The following is an 18,928-nucleotide window of genomic DNA, read 5'->3' as shown; positions in this document are numbered from 1 at the left end:
ACTGAGAGCCAGACCCGGCACCAGCACCCATCATCCATGCCTGGAAAACTGGACCATCTGCCACAGAGTACCAGGGAACTGGCCCCCTACCAGTTCAGCACAGCCACCAGGCTTCAGTGGTCAACCATGTATTGCTGAAGAACAGCACAAAAATAAACACAGAGCAGTAGCACAATTGCCTCGGTCTTAACAACAACAAAAGCAGGAACTTGCAAGTTGTGGGCTGTAGTCTGGGCTGAGGCATGGGGTTTCTGACAGGCCAGTCAGACATGCTCCCCACACCCATTGTATTGAAATTATGGGTGAGAGCATGTGAGGAAGTTGTGAAGAGGGTCTATACTCCCCCATCTGCAAGAGAGCCCTCGCTCACATTTGGGCTTTGAGCGGGCAGCTCTCCAAGTATAAAGCCATCACCTACCCATGCCGTCTCCCAGCCCGTCAGCCCTGGCACCCCGCTGGGAGGCTGCGTATCCATCGCCTGCAGCCAGGCCTGTAAACAACTTGAAGTGAGAACCACAAACAGAAGTCCTTCCTGGCACCTTCTCTGGTGGAGCTGTGTATGGGTGGTGCCATGGAGCATTTTGGCTCTGGCTGAGTGCACTGCTTTAGCTGCAGCCTCTCCGAGTGATTCTTTATAACTTAATCCTGTCAGCGAGGAGAAGCGTCCAGCTCTGCCACTGAAGGCAGCAGCCTCGAGTCACCAGGCTGCTCCCTACAGGAAGCAATCCCGACTGCCTGGATCTCGCCGCTGAGAGGCTGTATTTAAAAATGAAGTGTTTTCCAGCAAGGGAAACAAGGCTTGAGCACTCATACTCTGGCTGGTGACTCTCCCAGGCAGCTGCATGTTCCCAGTCCCTCAGCAGGACAGGTGTAGCCAGAGCCCTGTCAGAGTCAGCAGAAAAACACGCTAGCCCTATTCCTGCAGGACCTACAGACGCCGGGGCGGCTCCAGGGGGCTCTGCAAGTCGGGGTGCCCGGTGCCCGTGCCCGGGGCACCTGCCGGCGCCTCTTTCCCTCCTTAGCTCTCAGCTCCCCCCCAGGGCTGCCCTGGCCAACCCTGACTCCAGCTGCCCCGGGGCCTGGCACAGCGGGGGGCTGGAACCTCCCCACAGAACCCCCGGGCAGCCAGCAGGCAGCAGACACCCCTGTGCCAGCCCAAGGGGCATCCCTCACCCCACGGCCGGCCACAGGTCCCCTCAGCCGGGCCACAGCCCCAGCACAGGCTGTGCCTGCCCAGCCCAACATGGCTGCCAGGAGGCTGAGGGTGGGCAGTGGCAGCTCCCAGCATGCCCCGGGAACAGCCTGGCCATGGGGTGGTGCCAGGCCTACAGCTCCCAGCATGCTCTGGGAACAGCCTGGCCATGGGGTGGTGCCAGGCCTACAGCTCCCAGCATGCCCTGGGAACAGCCTGGCCATGGGGTGGCCCCGGGCCTACAGCTCCCAGCATGCCCCGGGAACAACCTGGCCATGGGGCGGCCCCGGGCCTACAGCTCCCAGCATGCCCCGGGGCACGCCTTCTCCCAGCAGGCCATGGGACATCCCTGCCCAGCAGTCAGGCCCTGGGAGGACACCAGCCCCCAGCCCGGGCCCTGTAGGCGCCATGGCCCCTTCCCGGGACTGCCCGAGCACAGGCCCCGGCCCCGGAGCCCCCGTGGGCAGAGACGAGGGGAAGGGAGGCACTGAGCGGCAGGGAGAGGTGGGTCAAGGCGGAGGGGTGGCCGGAGAGGGGCAGGGAGAGCGGGGGGGGCTGGGCAGGGATGGAGAAAGGACAGGGACTGACGAGGAGCGGGCAGAGGGATGCAGCGGGACAGAGACAGAGGGGCAGGGGGGTGCCGCAAGGGATGCAGGATCAGCAGCAGGAGAGAGGGCTAGGGAGAGGAGCGGAGGGGCGGGAAGGGGGACGGAGGCACGGACCAGCAGAGGCAGGGCGAGGGGACAGGATCCGTGAGCGGCTTGTGACTTTGGCAGTGGGCAGCAAAGCTGCTTCTGTGGGTCTTTCCTTTCCCCCTCTGCCCTTATCCCCTCCCCACCCTTCCCCTCGGTGAGGCTGTGTCTGTGGTGTGCCTGCTCTGGTGAAAGGAGCTCCTGCACCAGCCTGAGGGCAAAAGAAGAGGGGCAAGGAGCGAGCTTAGTTTGTCGCAGTCCTTAGTTTGCAGGTTTCATGTATCGGCCCTCTTCAGAAAACACAGCGTGTCTGTGTGTCAGTGGTGCCGGCAGATTTTTATTCTTTATAGCAATTCCTTTAAATACCGGGCTTCATGCAGAAGGTTCACACGGTGCTGTGCTTGTAGTAAACGGAATTGCTTTTATGCATGCTGCATTCTGGAGGTGGCAAGTGCCAGGTTAGAGATGAAGATGGAAATGAAAGCAAGTGACGCACACGCAGTGGTGATCCTGCCACAAGCATGCTGTGTATTGGCCTGGGAGAACGCTGCAGGGACTCTCAGAAGTCAAGGTTTTCAGTGCTGTTTCTGTGTTTGATACCCAAGGGATGGCTTCCCTCTGCATGCGTTTCTGGGCAGGCGTGTGCGTGGAACATAGGGGTGTCTCTGTGCCGTAAGTGGGACTGATGGCAGCTTTTCATTTCATTCCAACTCAAAAGTAAAGAAAGATTGTACCTGCAAAAGAATTCAAACAGCCGTCTTTGTTTCCCAGAGCGAGCATACAAGCATGGGGGAGCGGTTTGCAGGTTCAGAACTTCAGCCAGCTCTGGATGGTAAACCCTCAGGAGAGGAAAGAGAAGCCCCACTTTTTTAACTACAGCTCTGCTTCCCTTAATGTGTCTTCTTGTTAGATTGTGTCGGTAGTCAGATTAAAAGCACATGATTAAACTGTGCTTGTTCATGAAGATATTTGAGGGTTATTTACGGCCTTAAATCCTCTTACGAGTGGGGCACTCTGTTGCCCTGTGGGCAGTACAATGTCGTGACTGGTAATTTTCCTTTTCTTGCCTAGTGTACGGATGCATTTCTGAAGGCGAGTGTTGGGTCTTATTGGCGCCGCACAAGAAACCAACGTGTGAAACCCAGACATTCACTGTTAGAAACAGGAAGAAGCTATGGGCCCTTGCTTCAGATTCTGCAAAAGATGTACCAAGGCTGAGGAAAGTGGCAAAAAGGGAAGAAATGCCGTAGCATAACTTTGGGATGGCAGGTGAGGTTTCCATCAGTGTTCCTCAAACGTAGCAGCCTCATTTGGTTTGCGGATGTGGTATTGAACTCAAACTGCGAGACTGGTTTCCTTTATTGCGGGTGGTACTGTAGCGCACGTACCTTTCATGTCCCAAGGAAGTTGCCAAGGCTGTAGTTAACCTTCCGCAGAACCACCTCAAATTTTCCGTAGCGCGTGATTTCCTTCAACAGTCAAGTCCAGGTCTGTGGCATACAATAACCCCTACCCCGTTTGGGATCTGGATGTGGTTGATTTTTAATTCAGACTTATCTGCTGTTAGAGATGTTTGGGTTTTGGTCCAAATAGGGAAATGCTGATTGTGTGCATTCTTTTGCTTTTTCCATAGTGTTGTTCCATGTTTAGTCATTTGTTCCTTACAAAAATAATGTATGGGTGTCTATGAAGCTGGAGGTGTTTACGTTCTTGTGGCTGAATGTAGCAGTGGAGCTATCTTGCTGTACTTAAAGCAAGAGCAGCTTAATGTAACTTCACTTAAAATCTGGTCTTGGTAGGCAAATCCTACCCTGATAAGCATTTAAAACAAGCAAACAAAAAATTCAAATCTGTGACAAGGTATAGGTGGAGCACCTGAACTGGTGCAAGGCAGCAGTTCTCTCGCTGATACCCACACATTGCAGGTTGCCATCACGACCTTGAAATAGTGCGCCATTAATGTTAACTACTAGCAGCGACCTTGAAATAGTGCGCCATTAATGTTAACTACTAGCAGCTTGTGAACCTAACAGTCAAGGTAGAAAATAATTTCCCACTGCCACCTTTTTTTAGTTTTCTTTTATGTTTTAAAGTGTCTGATTTGATACTTTCCGGTGTATTTGAAACCTGTGTCATATCCTACGTAGTTTGTGACAAGTGTGTGGCAGATGGGACTTTTCTGCTTGGAGAGGTGGTGAGATGGAGAGTGGAGAATGGTTATATGGCACAAGCGCAGAAGTATAAAAAGGGATTAAGAGGCTTGTGTACCTTGCTGCCAGTTCAGTGGCATGAGAATTCCTGTAACGACAAATTCCTTCTGGCTCTGAAGGAAGGAACGTGCCAGCCTGCTGAGTTTCCAACCAGAGCAACACTAGCAACGGATGTTGTTCCCAAATGGTGAGGTGGTTGTAAGCTTCATCAGTAGTAGAAGCTGTGGAGAAAGTCAGGAATCGTCTGCCGTTCTGCAAGTCAAGTGCTTGGCTCTTTTGTCACTAGTGTTGATTTAAGGGTGCATCGCTTATAGAGAGCACTTGACCTTTGTAATTCTTCATACTGCTAAGTTCTGGGTGCCATCAGAGAACCACTGTGCTGTGAAGGCCCTGTAAACATACGGCGATGTTTGTGTTTATCCATTTTGCCTTCCCTTAGATGATGTTATTTTGTCATTTGAAACCTTAGTGGCAGGATTTGGGGCTTTATCCTGATCAGGCATCTAAGGGCCAGCTCTCGGCTGCAGCTGCAGCAGAAGTGTTCAGGTGGTTTGAGCACCAAATGAAACTTCCACTTGGCTGTCATTTTGGCTTTTCCCTTCCTCTTTAAAATTTATATTTTAATTAAGAGTTTTAAGTATTTGGCTTCCTTACAGAAAAAACCCCCAGTGCTATCCTTGTCCTGTTATGATAAGGCCCTAATCTGGAGGGCAGAAAGCGGAGACCACCAGGAAGATGTTGAGAGGAAGGGGAAGAATGTTAGAGCCATGAGTTGGGTGTTCTGAGATCTGAGGAGATGGAAAAGGTGCCTCCCAGGTAGCTAAAGGGAAGCACAGGAGAGCAGCTGGGAGCCAGAAGTGTGGTGTGGGCATATGGAAGTGCTACGCTGTGGTGTGTTAGGCAAATTATTTTTAGGAACTTTCTCATTTGTTGTCATTTCCCAGGCTCCTGAGGTGCAGGAATGCTGGAGGCAAGAAGCTGCCAGCATCAACTACGTGGAAAATGAACACTTCTATCTCCATTTCACTTTCCTCACTTCTGTGTTGCGGTGGCAGGGCAGTACAGACCCTGACCCGGACCCGGACCCTGACCCTGACCCTGCGAGTACGCAGGCAGCTTGTGTGGCCAGTGCCGGTGTGGTTCTGGCACAGAGGATCAAGCGCTTCCTGCTTCAGAGCTGTCAGGCTGACACTCTTCAGCACTCAATGAAGCTCTAAATTACAGCTAAAGGAGGACAGAAATTTTGCTTCAGAGCTTGATAATGTCGTTCTGATCCATCCTTTTGCTTGTTCAGTGGCTACAGAAGGGAACCACTGCCTTGGTAGGGGCATCCATTGAGTTCTTCGTGTGTGATATTAGAGGATCATTGTGTCTGTTTACGCATGAGACCATTACAGTAGGTGTTTTGAAGATGTTCACGTGTGGTACATAAAACCTTTGCCAGTAAAACAGTAAATCCACGCAGTGGGGTCTAAAGCACACAGATCCAGTGCGATCCTCCAAAGAGCTTTGAAAGTGTCTCCCCAAGGGTACAGACCTGGCTGTTGGTGATTCTGTTGAACTGCCAGTTGCTTGGTTGAAGTTGCTTTGTCAGAAGTCATCTTCTGGGGGCCGAATGCTGCAAATGGTAGAATGTTTAAGGAAGCAAATGAATAACCTTCAGACTTGATTTTACTCTTTTAACAGATTGTACACAAATGGGAGGCCTGAGCAGGCTGCCTTTAGCAGGGGAACGTGACCTGACTGCACAGGAGGCAAGGAACTCCCTTCTCTCGCTGACCATGAGCCCTCAGTTTCAAGGCAGATGTGAAGAGGAATATTTGACCCGTGGGAAATGCAACTTCAGATACGTAAGCCAGGTGGGACTGCCATGTGAGCCCTGTGATAGGAGCCGTGTATCCCAACCGTGAACGTAGAGGCTGGGCCCAGTTTTTAGCTTGGTTCAATATGAGCTCTGCTGACTGATTCTGTGATCAAGAGCAGGCAAGTCTGCCCCCTGAGAGGATGTTGTCGTGGGTGGAAGGGTTGAAGTGCAGTGACTGCGTCAACAAACAGGTGGTTTGAAAAGTCTTTTGGGCAAGGATCTGGTACGCTGGTGTAATGCCTTTTCCCTTTACAAAGGTGTCCAGTAAACACAAGTGTTCCTGCATGTGTCCAGTAGCGCAGAGACCTCTGTACTTTCTTTGGACTGATTGTTGTGTAAGATCTGGGGGTTTTGGGACAGTTCTGAAAATTGTTCAGAAGGTGTCTTGAATGTTGGGTGAAATGGGTCATCACTTCCATAAACCTCTAGCCTGTAAAGAAGAGCCATGGATGTAAGGAGATTTTCTTTTTTTCTCTCCTTATTGTTACTGGGAGGAAAAGCAGTGATTAACTATTGACCTGTGATACCCCCAGGTGCAGACTGTGCAGTGCGTTTGAGGTGGATCGCTCCTGTACTGCCAAGACTGAGCCCAGACTCCTCGATGCTTTGCACACTGGCACTGGAAGTCCTTGTGCAGCTGTGGGTACTGGCTTTCTGTGCTGCAGTGTGAAAAACACAAAACACCGGGGTTGGGGTTTGCAGAGAAGTGGGAAAAAGTTGATTATTTTGTGCTAGGAAGAGAATGTCCTGTAGTTTTCAGACTTTGCACCTCTCCACTTGGAATTTAAAAGCTGCTTTTAACTCTGCTGCTATGTTTCAGTGGGCGGGAAGGTGTCCGGTTGTCACAGATGATGCGTCCCATCAAGAAGGATCTTTCCCTTCTGAGTTGAGCTTTCTTTGCTTGGCGTGGAAAGTGCCTTAAGCTGAACGATTTCAGATGGCAGTGAAGGAATTACATCGACATGGGGATTTAGCAACAAACCCAAAGGTATGTCGTCTTACATTTCAGTATATGATTTTTTAAAATCAGGATTTGCTGGGTTTTGAGCAGGAGACCCATTTTGCATGTGCCTACATAAACCCCATTTTCATGGATAGATGCATGCAGTATGTTTTGTGATGTGATACTCAATTACGTATAAGCTGTTCTATGCTGTGCTCTTCTGGGCTTGTCGTAGTCCTTTGAAACACAGCCCTGTGCATCAAGGGGGCAAGCTGTGTCACCTGCTTTCCCCCACAACATAGAGCAATGTAACTGTCATAAATACAGGCTGAGCAAAACTAGTTGAGAGATTTGTGGGCTACTGTTAGCATCACAGTGGGCCAGGAATTAGCCCATGCTTACTAATAAGTTCCTGTATTTTAATTATCCTATGCCACCCGAGGGGCAGGACAGTGTCAGGGCACTTCCCCAGGGCATAAAACTGGACATGTCTGCTTCTCTCCGAGGGTCCGCTATGTACAAAGCATCCTTCAGCACTATCTGGGTGCCTGGTGTTCTCAAAGGGTCCCAAATGGATAAAGTTCACTCCTGCTGCCTGCTTGTCAGCAGGAACTCTGTCTGCAGCTGTGCTTCTGTGCGGTGAGAAACTTCCTCATGTTCTTTGCTTGGCAGACCTGACGTGTCTTCTGTCTTCCTTTGCTTCCTTTCGATTCAGTGTTTCAGCGATGGTTAGATATGGAGCAAAGATTTCTTAGGCTTGTGTCTCGCCAGCTTTCAGTAAAGATACTAAACCTATTTAGACTTGGGTAACTGAACAGCTCTTCTGGCTTCCTATCCTCAGGAGTGTCAACAGGGGAGACATAGATGTTCATCTTTGCGTACCTCTCGGACCACTGATGGTTGGATTTCCATGCTTGTGCTTGAGAACAGCTTCACGCTCAGGTTCTCAAGGCCAGTGTTTGGGAGGTTAACGGAACATGCTAGCGGGTGGTGTGGCAGGCTCTGTGAGGAAAGCTCAAGACTTAATTGCAGAACTGGTATCTCCAGTGGAGGTATTTCAGTTATGTTGCATTGGAGTTGGTATTGGCATGTGGCATGGGGTACTCACGTATTGAGGTATTTACTGTCAGTGAAGAGGTTCCGTAGTTGCTTTCTTATGGAAAAGACTGGTTTTCCATGCTTGTAATTCTATAAATAAGTCGTATATCTAAACCGCGGCATTTTTATTCAAAAAGAGGACAGATGCAGTCTGCTCTCTGGAAGTCCAAGGGAGCAGTTCTGCTGCCCCCCCTCCTTACTTCTCAAGAATCAAACCTCTTAACATGTCACGATGGCCATGGCCCAGATGGCCTCCAGCCATCACATCACCCACAAGTCCTTCTCTGTTAGCAAACAACAGCTGCAGGGTGCTCCTTCCCTAGCAGGCTCCCTCACCAGCTGGGTCAGGAAGGTCTCGTCCGCACAGCTCAGGAAGCTCCTAGAGCCTTTCCTCTCTGCTGTACTGTATTTCCAGCAGACATCTGGGAAGCTCAATTCCCTCATGAGAACAAGGGTAGCGATGGTGAGATTTCTCCCAGCTGCTGATTGATAGAATATTTCATCTGCCTCTTCATCCTGCTGTGGTGGTCTTAAGAGCCTCCCACCATGACATCTGCATTGCTGGCCTTTCCCCTCGTTCGTACCCATAAACACTCGGCCCTTTCATCACTATCATCAAGCTCTAGACAGTCAAAACACTCCTTAGCGCAGTGTCAGTCTCGGTCTCCACTGGAAGCCCTGCCTTCCTGGGGTGGGGTGTGCCAGGGGGGTGCTTGGGTGGGTGGCAGCATGCCGGGGGCATGGCTGCCCTGAGGAGGCTGGGCTGTGAGGTCACAAGCCCCAGTGTTCCACACCATGATACGTTGTGCCGTGGGCGTGGTCCATCAGTGCCAGCAGCAGCAGCAGCAGTGGTGACTGCAGCAGCAGCAGCAGCAGCAGCAGCAGCAGCAGCAGCAGCAGCATGGTGCAGGCACAGGGGGCTGTGTCCCTCTCCTGCATCCTTATCCTCTTCCTCCTGGTGACCCTGCAAGCCCAGGACACTTGGGCTGCTCCGTGGCGATTAGGTAGGTTGGCGGGTGAGGGCTGGAACCCAACCCTGGGCAGTGTGGTGTGGCAGCCTTCCCCGGCCTGCGAGTCGGGGCCAGAGCTGCACAGCAGGGCCAGGCATTAGTCCACGGGAGTGCTTGTCCTCTGGCTGGGTCACAGCCGTGCCTGGTGCCGTGACTCCACTGCTCCTGGGCTGCGCTCTGGCTATCAGCTTTGGGGACATCTGTCCTTGGGAGATGTCCATTCAGGAAGGCGGGAGCATTCCTGCTCTAGCCCTGCAGTGCTCTCCTTGGGCAACCCCAGGTCCCCAACACACAGCCCCATCTCGCAGGCCAGGGGAAGTAACAGGGCAGCTGTGGTGCAGCAGACTCTCAGTAGTCTCAGAAGTAGGCACTTCTCCATGAGACAAAAAAAAAGGTGATTTTTTTTTTCCCTCCAGTCCTTTCCTGTGGGCTTCTTTAGTGCCCAGTAGAGTTGTCCCAGTAAGAATTCCTAAGAGGCTGTATGTTTGTCCACCTGGTCTTTGAAGGGTGTTGCACGTGGCCTGGAAACAGTACTTTGAAAGCTTTCCGGTCCCAGCCAACAGGTGTGTCACATTAAGAAGGGGGATTCCTCAAACCCTTCATATTTGATCAACCTGTCAATTTCCCCAGACAGACGATACCCTCATGGCCGACCAGCTAGCCCGCTACCTGCGTTTTGACAGCCCACTGTAGACGAGAGTGATTCAACTAACCTATTCAACGTCACTGAGCCAGATCCTTATATCAGTTATTCAGATCTCCAGAGACTTACACAAGCTCAAGATTTTTATTATACAAACTGCTAGTTTATGAAAGGATAAGGTTCAAAGACTGCTGGTGATAATATAGTAACTGCAAATCAAGCTTAAAACAACGCACCTAATAAAAGCTGGTATGAGATAGTCACTGAATATAGTTCTTACCCAGTTGGCATCTCTATGTGGGAGAAGACAGGTTCAGCCTGTCGACAGATCCCCGAAGATACGATGGAATCTTCCCTCCCTTCCCCCGTCCAGTGCACACTTCTTATACTTCATAGTATATTGCACCTTCCTTATCATACACAGGACTGATTACATGTTTCTTGCTTCTACAGCAAAATTGTACCCATCCTGAGACAGCAGTGCTGAAGGTCTTTATGCATGCTCTCCGGGCAGGGTTTTGCCTTCTTCTGGAGGGACCTATTTGGGTTGGAGGTCGTGACCTCCCACTGCCACATTTGTCTTTGTCCTATTTTCACCTAATTTTCTGTTGATGTCAGCGGATGGCAAGGTCTTGTCAGCTTGTATTCTCTCTCGCGACCAAAACTTTCCTCACTTGAAGGCTCTGTTCTGCATTGCTTAGATAATGGTGTTCTTACTGCTCTCTGGTCTTTGTTTCCCGGCTTTCCTAAGGCTGCCTCCCTTCATGAGAAGTCCCTTCATGCATAACTGCTTCAGAGAGTGGGTCAGCTTGACCTGAACTTTGTGCACAGATTTGTTTCACGTGTAGTTACCCTCTAAACCAGAGTGTAGTAATTTGGGAGTTGAGACAACAACTTCCCCCTTTTGGGCTTATTTTGGTCCCAGACCAGTGCATTTTCTTGACACTCAGGTGGAGCCTGAGTGACTCCAGCCCTACACGTTGTAGTCACTATTGGTATTGCGTGCCCTGTGAGGTGTGGCAGTACCTGGGAGGCGGGTGACTTTGGGGCGGAGGTGTGTGATTTCATGGGAGCTTCTCTGTTCTGTTTGTTTACAGGCCTGGCTGCAGGCGATGGATATGCAGCTTCCCAGCGGGTTGCCAGGGCTGACGGGCTGGGAGACGGCATGGGTACGTGACGGCTTCTTACTTGGAGAGCTGCCCGCTCCAAGCCCAAATGTGAGCGAGGCGTCCCTTGCAGGTGTGGCAGTATAGACCTTTGTCATTGCGTGTGCCATGTCATGACATGATCCCCTCAAAGGTTCTGCTCTTCCGTTGTGCCAGCGTCTGTCACAGTGCATGTCACAAACTTCTCATGGGTGTTTGGTTGCAGCTGTGGCTCCAGCTCCTGGTCTGGATCCTGTGCTGGAGCTCACCTGGTATGCCAGGGGCGCATCGTCAGTCCTGGCTGAGTTCACAGACGAAGCACTCCTGCTAAGTATCTTATTAGTGAGAGCTTTAACTTGATACTTTCTTTCACGTGCCTCAAGGAAGAAAACCTGTTGGCAATACAGAGAAGCCTCCCCACGTGTCATCGCCAGACCTAGAGGAAATCATGAAAGATCTGGATAAAGCAGCACCAGGTGGGTATACGTCCCTCTGAACCAGAGAAGTTGGGAAGCTGAGGGCAGAGGCATGTGTGGAGAAGCCGTAGCCTCCACAAGCAGAAAGGGATCGATCAGAGCCTTGCTGCACTGATGCTGGATTTCATGCCTTGCAAGCACTGGTGAGCTGCAGAGATGGTCCGGAGTCTCTGCTGCGGCTTGTGGTTCAGGCTGAGTCCCAGGCACAGCTGCGGCCCTGGTGACACCGTTCCCGGCCAGAGCTGTTGTGGGCAGCTGTTGGTACCCAGCTGGCAGGAACTGGAGATGCTCGTGCCTTGCTGCCAGTTGCCGGAGGGGAGACTGCCCGTGGGTGGCCGAGAGGATGCACAGGCAGCTTGGGGTCACTGAGCCTGGCAGCCTTTGCTGCGTCTGTAGGCATGCCCTGGCCAGGATCGCAGCAGCCCCAGCTTCACAGCCTCCTTCATGCCCGTTGTTCTCCCTGATGGGTAGAAGACTCTCCGTGACACCTTGGGGGCAGGGGGAGGTGGGGGCTGGACACCCAGCTTCAGGCAGGACGCCTGACTTGAAGGCAGCTAAACTGAAGGGCTGTGCATTGAGTCAGTGGTGCTTTACCTCTTTCTAGTTGTGGTTCTGGTACCTTGGTCATGCTTTTCCTCTTGTTTTGGGAGACCGTGGGCTCTTCTATGCCTCAGCTAACACTGGTGAAGGACTTTACTAAATACGCGTGCTTCCCAGGCAGGGTTTTGCCCTCTTCTGGAGGGACCTATTTGGGTTGGAGGTCGTGACCTCCCACTGCCACATTTGTCTTTGTCCTATTTTCACCTAATTTTCTGTTGATGTCAGCGGATGGCAAGGTCTTGTCAGCTTGCATTCTCTCGCGACCAAAACTTTCCTCACTTGAAGGCTTCGTTCTGCATTGCTTAGATAATGGTGTTCTTACTGCTCTCTGGTCTTTGTTTCCCGGCTTTCCTAAGGCTGCCTCCCTTCATGAGAAGTCCCTTCATGCATAACTGCTTCAGAGAGTGGGTCAGCTTGACCTGAACTTTGTGCACAGATTTGTTTCACGTGTAGTTACCCTCTAAACCAGAGTGTAGTAATTTGGGAGTTGAGACAACAACTTGCCCCTTTTGGGCTTATTTTGGTCCCAGACCAGTGCGTTTTCTTGACACTCAGGTGGAGCCTGAGTGACTCCAGCCCTACCCATTGTAGTCACTATTGGTATTGCGTGCCCTGTGAGGTGTGGCAGTACCTGGGAGGTGGGTGACTTTGGGGCGGAGGTGTGTGATTTCATGGGAGCTTCTCTGTTCTGTTTGTTTACAGGCCTGGCTGCAGGCGATGGATATGCAGCTTCCCAGCGGGGTGCCAGGGCTGACGGGCTGGGAGACGGCATGGGTACGTGACGGCTTCTTACTTGGAGAGCTGCCCGCTCCAAGCCCAAATGTGAGCGAGGCGTCCCTTGCAGGTGTGGGAGTATAGACCTTTGTCATTGCGTGTGCCATGTCATGACATGATCCCCTCAAAGGTTCTGCTCTTCCGTTGTGCCAGCGTCTGTCACAGTGCATGTCACAAACTTCTCATGGGTGTTTGGTTGCAGCTGTGGCTCCAGCTCCTGGTCTGGATCCTGTGCTGGAGCTCACCTGGTATGCCAGGGGCGCATCGTCAGTCCTGGCTGAGTTCACAGACGAAGCACTCCTGCTAAGTATCTTATTAGTGAGAGCTTTAACTTGATACTTTCTTTCACGTGCCTCAAGGAAGAAAACCTGTTGGCAATACAGAGAAGCCTCCCCACGTGTCATCGCCAGACCTAGAGGAAATCATGAAAGATCTGGATAAAGCAGCACCAGGTGGGTATACGTCCCTCTGAACCAGAGAAGTTGGGAAGCTGAGGGCAGAGGCATGTGTGGAGAAGCCGTAGCCTCCACAAGCAGAAAGGGATCGATCAGAGCCTTGCTGCTCTGATGCTGGATTTCATGCCTTGCAAGCACTGGTGAGCTGCAGAGATGGTCCGGAGTCTCTGCTGCGGCTTGTGGTTCAGGCTGAGTCCCAGGCACAGCTGCGGCCCTGGTGACACCGTTCCCGGCCAGAGCTGTTGTGGGCAGCTGTTGGTACCCAGCTGGCAGGAACTGGAGATGCTCGTGCCTTGCTGCCAGTTGCCGGAGGGGAGACTGCCCGTGGGTGGCCGAGAGGATGCACAGGCAGCTTGGGGTCACTGAGCCTGGCAGCCTTTGCTGCGTCTGTAGGCATGCCCTGGCCAGGATCGCAGCAGCCCCAGCTTCACAGCCTGGTTCATGCCCGTTGTTCTCCCTGACGGGTAGAAGACTCTCCGTGACACCTTGGGGGCAGGGAGAGGTGGGGGCTGGACACCCAGCTTCAGGCAGGACGCCTGACTTGAAGGCAGCTAAACTGAAGGGCTGTGCATTGAGTCAGTGGTGCTTTACCTCTTTCTAGTTGTGGTTCTGGTACCTTGGTCATGCTTTTCCTCTTGTTTTGGGAGACCGTGGGCTCTTCTATGCCTCAGCTAACACTGGTGAAGGACTTTACTAAATACGCGTGCTTCCCAGGCAGGGTTTTGCCCTCTTCTGGAGGGACCTATTTGGGTTGGAGGTCGTGACCTCCCACTGCCACATTTGTCTTTGTCCTATTTTCACCTAATTTTCTGTTGATGTCAGCGGATGGCAAGGTCTTGTCAGCTTGCATTCTCTCGCGACCAAAACTTTCCTCACTTGAAGGCTCTGTTCTGCATTGCTTAGATAATGGTGTTCTTACTGCTCTCTGGTCTTTGTTTCCCGGCTTTCCTAAGGCTGCCTCCCTTCATGAGAAGTCCCTTCATGCATAACTGCTTCAGAGAGTGGGTCAGCTTGACCGGAACTTTGTGCACAGATTTGTTTTACGTGTAGTTACCCTCTAAACCAGAGTGTAGTAATTTGGGAGTTGAGACAACAACTTGCCCCTTTTGGGCTTATTTTGGTCCCAGACCAGTGCGTTTTCTTGACACTCAGGTGGAGCCTGAGTGACTCCAGCCCTACACATTGTAGTCACTATTGGTATTGCGTGCCCTGTGAGGTGTGGCAGTACCTGGGAGGCGGGTGACTTTGGGGCGGAGGTGTGTGATTTCATGGGAGCTTCTCTGTTCTGTTTGTTTACAGGCCTGGCTGCAGGCGATGGATATGCAGCTTCCCAGCGGGGTGCCAGGGCTGACGGGCTGGGAGACGGCATGGGTACGTGATGGCTTCTTACTTGGAGAGCTGCCCGCTCCAAGCCCAAATGTGAGCGAGGCGTCCCTTGCAGGTGTGGCAGTATAGACCTTTGTCATTGCGTGTGCCATGTCATGACATGATCCCCTCAAAGGTTCTGCTCTTCCGTTGTGCCAGCGTCTGTCACAGTGCATGTCACAAACTTCTCATGGGTGTTTGGTTGCAGCTGTGGCTCCAGCTCCTGGTCTGGATCCTGTGCTGGAGCTCACCTGGTATGCCAGGGGCGCATCGTCAGTCCTGGCTGAGTTCACAGACGAAGCACTCCTGCTAAGTATCTTATTAGTGAGAGCTTTAACTTGATACTTTCTTTCACGTGCCTCAAGGAAGAAAACCTGTTGGCAATACAGAGAAGCCTCCCCACGTGTCATCGCCAGACCTAGAGGAAATCATGAAAGATCTGGATAAAGCAGCACCAGGTGGGTATACGTCCCTCTGAACCAGAGAAGTTGGGAAGCTGAGGGCAGAGGCATGTGTGGAGAAGCCGTAGGCTCCACAAGCAGAAAGGGATCGATCAGAGCCTTGCTGCACTGATGCTGGATTTCATGCCTTGCAAGCACTGGTGAGCTGCAGAGATGGTCCGGAGTCTCTGCTGCGGCTTGTGGTTCAGGCTGAGTCCCAGGCACAGCTGCGGCCCTGGTGACACCGTTCCCGGCCAGAGCTGTTGTGGGCAGCTGTTGGTACCCAGCTGGCAGGAACTGGAGATGCTCGTGCCTTGCTGCCAGTTGCCGGAGGGGAGACTGCCCGTGGGTGGCCGAGAGGATGCACAGGCAGCTTGGGGTCACTGAGCCTGGCAGCCTTTGCTGCGTCTGTAGGCATGCCCTGGCCAGGATCGCAGCAGCCCCAGCTTCACAGCCTCCTTCATGCCCGTTGTTCTCCCTGACGGGTAGAAGACTCTCCGTGACACCTTGGGGGCAGGGAGAGGTGGGGGCTGGACACCCAGCTTCAGGCAGGACACCTGACTTGAAGGCAGCTAAACTGAAGGGCTGTGCATTGAGTCAGTGGTGCTTTACCTCTTTCTAGTTGTGGTTTTGGTACCTTGGTCATGCTTTTCCTCTTGTTTTGGGAGACCGTGGGCTCTTCTATGCCTCAGCTAACACTGGTGAAGGACTTTACTAAATACGCGTGCTTCCCAGGCAGGGTTTTGCCCTCTTCTGGAGGGACCTATTTGGGTGGGAGGTCGTGACCTCCCACTGCCACATTTGTCTTTGTCCTATTTTCACCTAATTTTCTGTTGATGTCAGCGGATGGCAAGGTCTTGTCAGCTTGTATTCTCTCGCGACCAAAACTTTCCTCACTTGAAGGCTCTGTTCTGCATTGCTTAGATAATGGTGTTCTTACTGCTCTCTGGTCTTTGTTTCCCGGCTTTCCTAAGGCTGCCTCCCTTCATGAGAAGTCCCTTCATGCATAACTGCTTCAGAGAGTGGGTCAGCTTGACCTGAACTTTGTGCACAGATTTGTTTCACGTGTAGTTACCCTCTAAACCAGAGTGTAGTAATTTGGGAGTTGAGACAACAACTTCCCCCTTTTGGGCTTATTTTGGTCCCAGACCAGTGCGTTTTCTTGACACTCAGGTGGAGCCTGAGTGACTCCAGCCCTACACATTGTAGTCACTATTGGTATTGCGTGCCCTGTGAGGTGTGGCAGTACCTGGGAGGCGGGTGACTTTGGGGCGGAGGTGTGTGATTTCATGGGAGCTTCTCTGTTCTGTTTGTTTACAGGCCTGGCTGCAGGCGATGGATATGCAGCTTCCCAGCGGGTTGCCAGGGCTGATGGGCTGGGAGACGGCATGGGTACGTGACGGCTTCTTACTTGGAGAGCTGCCCGCTCCAAGCCCAAATGTGAGCGAGGCGTCCCTTGCAGGTGTGGCAGTATAGACCTTTGTCATTGCGTGTGCCATGTCATGACATGATCCCCTCAAAGGTTCTGCTCTTCCGTTGTGCCAGCGTCTGTCACAGTGCATGTCACAAACTTCTCATGGGTGTTTGGTTGCAGCTGTGGCTCCAGCTCCTGGTCTGGATCCTGTGCTGGAGCTCACCTGGTATGCCAGGGGCGCATCGTCAGTCCTGGCTGAGTTCACAGACGAAGCACTCCTGCTAAGTATCTTATTAGTGAGAGCTTTAACTTGATACTTTCTTTCACGTGCCTCAAGGAAGAAAACGTGTTGGCAATACAGAGAAGCCTCACCACGTGTCATCGCCAGACCTAGAGGAAATCATGAAAGATCTGGATAAAGCAGCACCAGGTGGGTATACGTCCCTCTGAACCAGAGAAGTTGGGAAGCTGAGGGCAGAGGCATGTGTGGAGAAGCCGTAGCCTCCACAAGCAGAAAGGGATCGATCAGAGCCTTGCTGCACTGATGCTGGATTTCATGCCTTGCAAGCACTGGTGAGCTGCAGAGATGGTCCGGAGTCTCTGCTGCGGCTTGTGGTTCAGGCTGAGTCCCAGGCACAGCTGCGGCCCTGGTGACACCGTTCCCGGCCAGAGCTGTTGTGGGCAGCTGTTGGTACCTAGCTGGCAGGAACTGGAGATGCTCGTGCCTTGCTGCCAGTTGCCGGAGGGGAGACTGCCCGTGGGTGGCCGAGAGGATGCACAGGCAGCTTGGGGTCACTGAGCCTGGCAGCCTTTGCTGCGTCTGTAGGCATGCCCTGGCCAGGATCGCAGCAGCCCCAGCTTCACAGCCTCCTTCATGCCCGTTGTTCTCCCTGACGGGTAGAAGACTCTCCGTGACACCTTGGGGGCAGGGAGAGGTGGGGGCTGGACACCCAGCTTCAGGCAGGACGCCTGACTTGAAGGCAGCTAAACTGAAGGGCTGTGCATTGAGTCAGTGGTGCTTTACCTCTTTCTAGTTGTGGTTTTGGTACCTTGGTCATGCTTTTCCTCTTGTTTTGGGAGACCGTGGGCTCTTCTATGCCTCAGCTAACACTGGTGAAGGACTTTACTAAATACGTGTGCTTCCCAGGCAGGGTTTTGCCCTCTACTGGAGGAACCTATTTGGGTTGGAGGTCGTGACCTCCCACTGCCACATTTGTCTTTGTCCTATTTTCACCTAATTTTCTGTTGATGTCAGCGGATGGCAAGGTCTTGTCAGCTTGCATTCTCTCGCGACCAAAACTTTCCTCACTTGAAGGCTCTGTTCTGCACTGCTTAGATAATGGTGTTCTTACTGCTCTCTGGTCTTTGTTTCCCGGCTTTCCTAAGGCTGCCTCCCTTCATGAGAAGTCCCTTCATGCATAACTGCTTCAGAGGGTGGGTCAGCTTGACCGGAACTTTATGCACAGATTTGTTTCACGTGTAGTTACCCTCTAAACCAGAGTGTAGTAATTTGGGAGTTGAGACAACAACTTCCCCCTTTTGGGCTTATTTTGGTCCCAGACCAGTGCGTTTTCTTGACACTCAGGTGGAGCCTGAGTGACTCCAGCCCTACACATTGTAGTCACTATTGGTATTGCGTGCCCTGTGAGGTGTGGCAGTACCTGGGAGGCGGGTGACTTTGGGGCGGAGGTGTGTGATTTCATGGGAGCTTCTCTGTTCTGTTTGTTTACAGGCCTGGCTGCAGGCGATGGATATGCAGCTTCCCAGCGGGGTGCCAGGGCTGACGGGCTGGGAGACGGCATGGGTACGTGACGGCTTCTTACTTGGAGAGCTGCCCGCTCCAAGCCCAAATGTGAGCGAGGCGTCCCTTGCAGGTGTGGCAGTATAGACCTTTGTCATTGCGTGTGCCATGTCATGACATGATCCCCTCAAAGGTTCTGCTCTTCCGTTGTGCCAGCGTCTGTCACAGTGCATGTCACAAACTTCTCATGGGTGTTTGGTTGCAGCTGTGGCTCCAGCTCCTGGTCTGGATCCTGTGCTGGAGCTCACCTGGTATGCCAGGGGCGCATCGTCAGTCCTGGCTGAGTTCACAGACGAAGCACTCCTGCTAAGTATCTTATTAGTGAGAGCTTTAACTTGATACTTTCTTTCACGTGCCTCAAGGAAGAAAACCTGTTGGCAATACAGAGAAGCCTCCCCACGTGTCATCGCCAGACCTAGAGGAAATCATGAAAGATCTGGATAAAGCAGCACCAGGTGGGTATACGTCCCTCTGAACCAGAGAAGTTGGGAAGCTGAGGGCAGAGGCATGTGTGGAGAAGCCGTAGCCTCCACAAGCAGAAAGGGATCGATCAGAGCCTTGCTGCACTGATGCTGGATTTCATGCCTTGCAAGCACTGGTGAGCTGCAGAGATGGTCCGGAGTCTCTGCTGCAGCTTGTGGTTCAGGCTGAGTCCCAGGCACAGCTGCGGCCCTGGTGACACCGTTCCCGGCCAGAGCTGTTGTGGGCAGCTGTTGGTACCCAGCTGGCAGGAACTGGAGATGCTCGTGCCTTGCTGCCAGTTGCCGGAGGGGAGACTGCCCGTGGGTGGCCGAGAGGATGCACAG

At 52.5% G+C, this 18,928-nt stretch overlaps 1 long non-coding RNA gene across 1 annotated transcript; it reads left to right on the top strand.

Annotated features, from left to right (window-relative positions):
• The first annotated feature begins 1,568 nt into the window (after positions 1-1,568).
• On the top strand, positions 1,569-6,940 carry LOC129735112 (uncharacterized). The gene is made up of 3 exons (XR_008730565.1): positions 1,569-1,696; positions 2,956-3,153; positions 5,781-6,940. It is a non-coding gene; the product is annotated as an uncharacterized LOC129735112 (long non-coding RNA).
• Positions 6,941-18,928: the final 11,988 nt, after the last annotated feature.

The sequence above is a fragment of the Falco cherrug genome, unplaced genomic scaffold (genome assembly GCF_023634085.1).
Source record: "Falco cherrug isolate bFalChe1 unplaced genomic scaffold, bFalChe1.pri scaffold_35, whole genome shotgun sequence".
Taxonomy (NCBI): domain Eukaryota; kingdom Metazoa; phylum Chordata; class Aves; order Falconiformes; family Falconidae; genus Falco; species Falco cherrug.
Note: the sequence above shows the minus strand (reverse complement) of the source record. Positions and strands in the feature narration are given on the sequence as shown.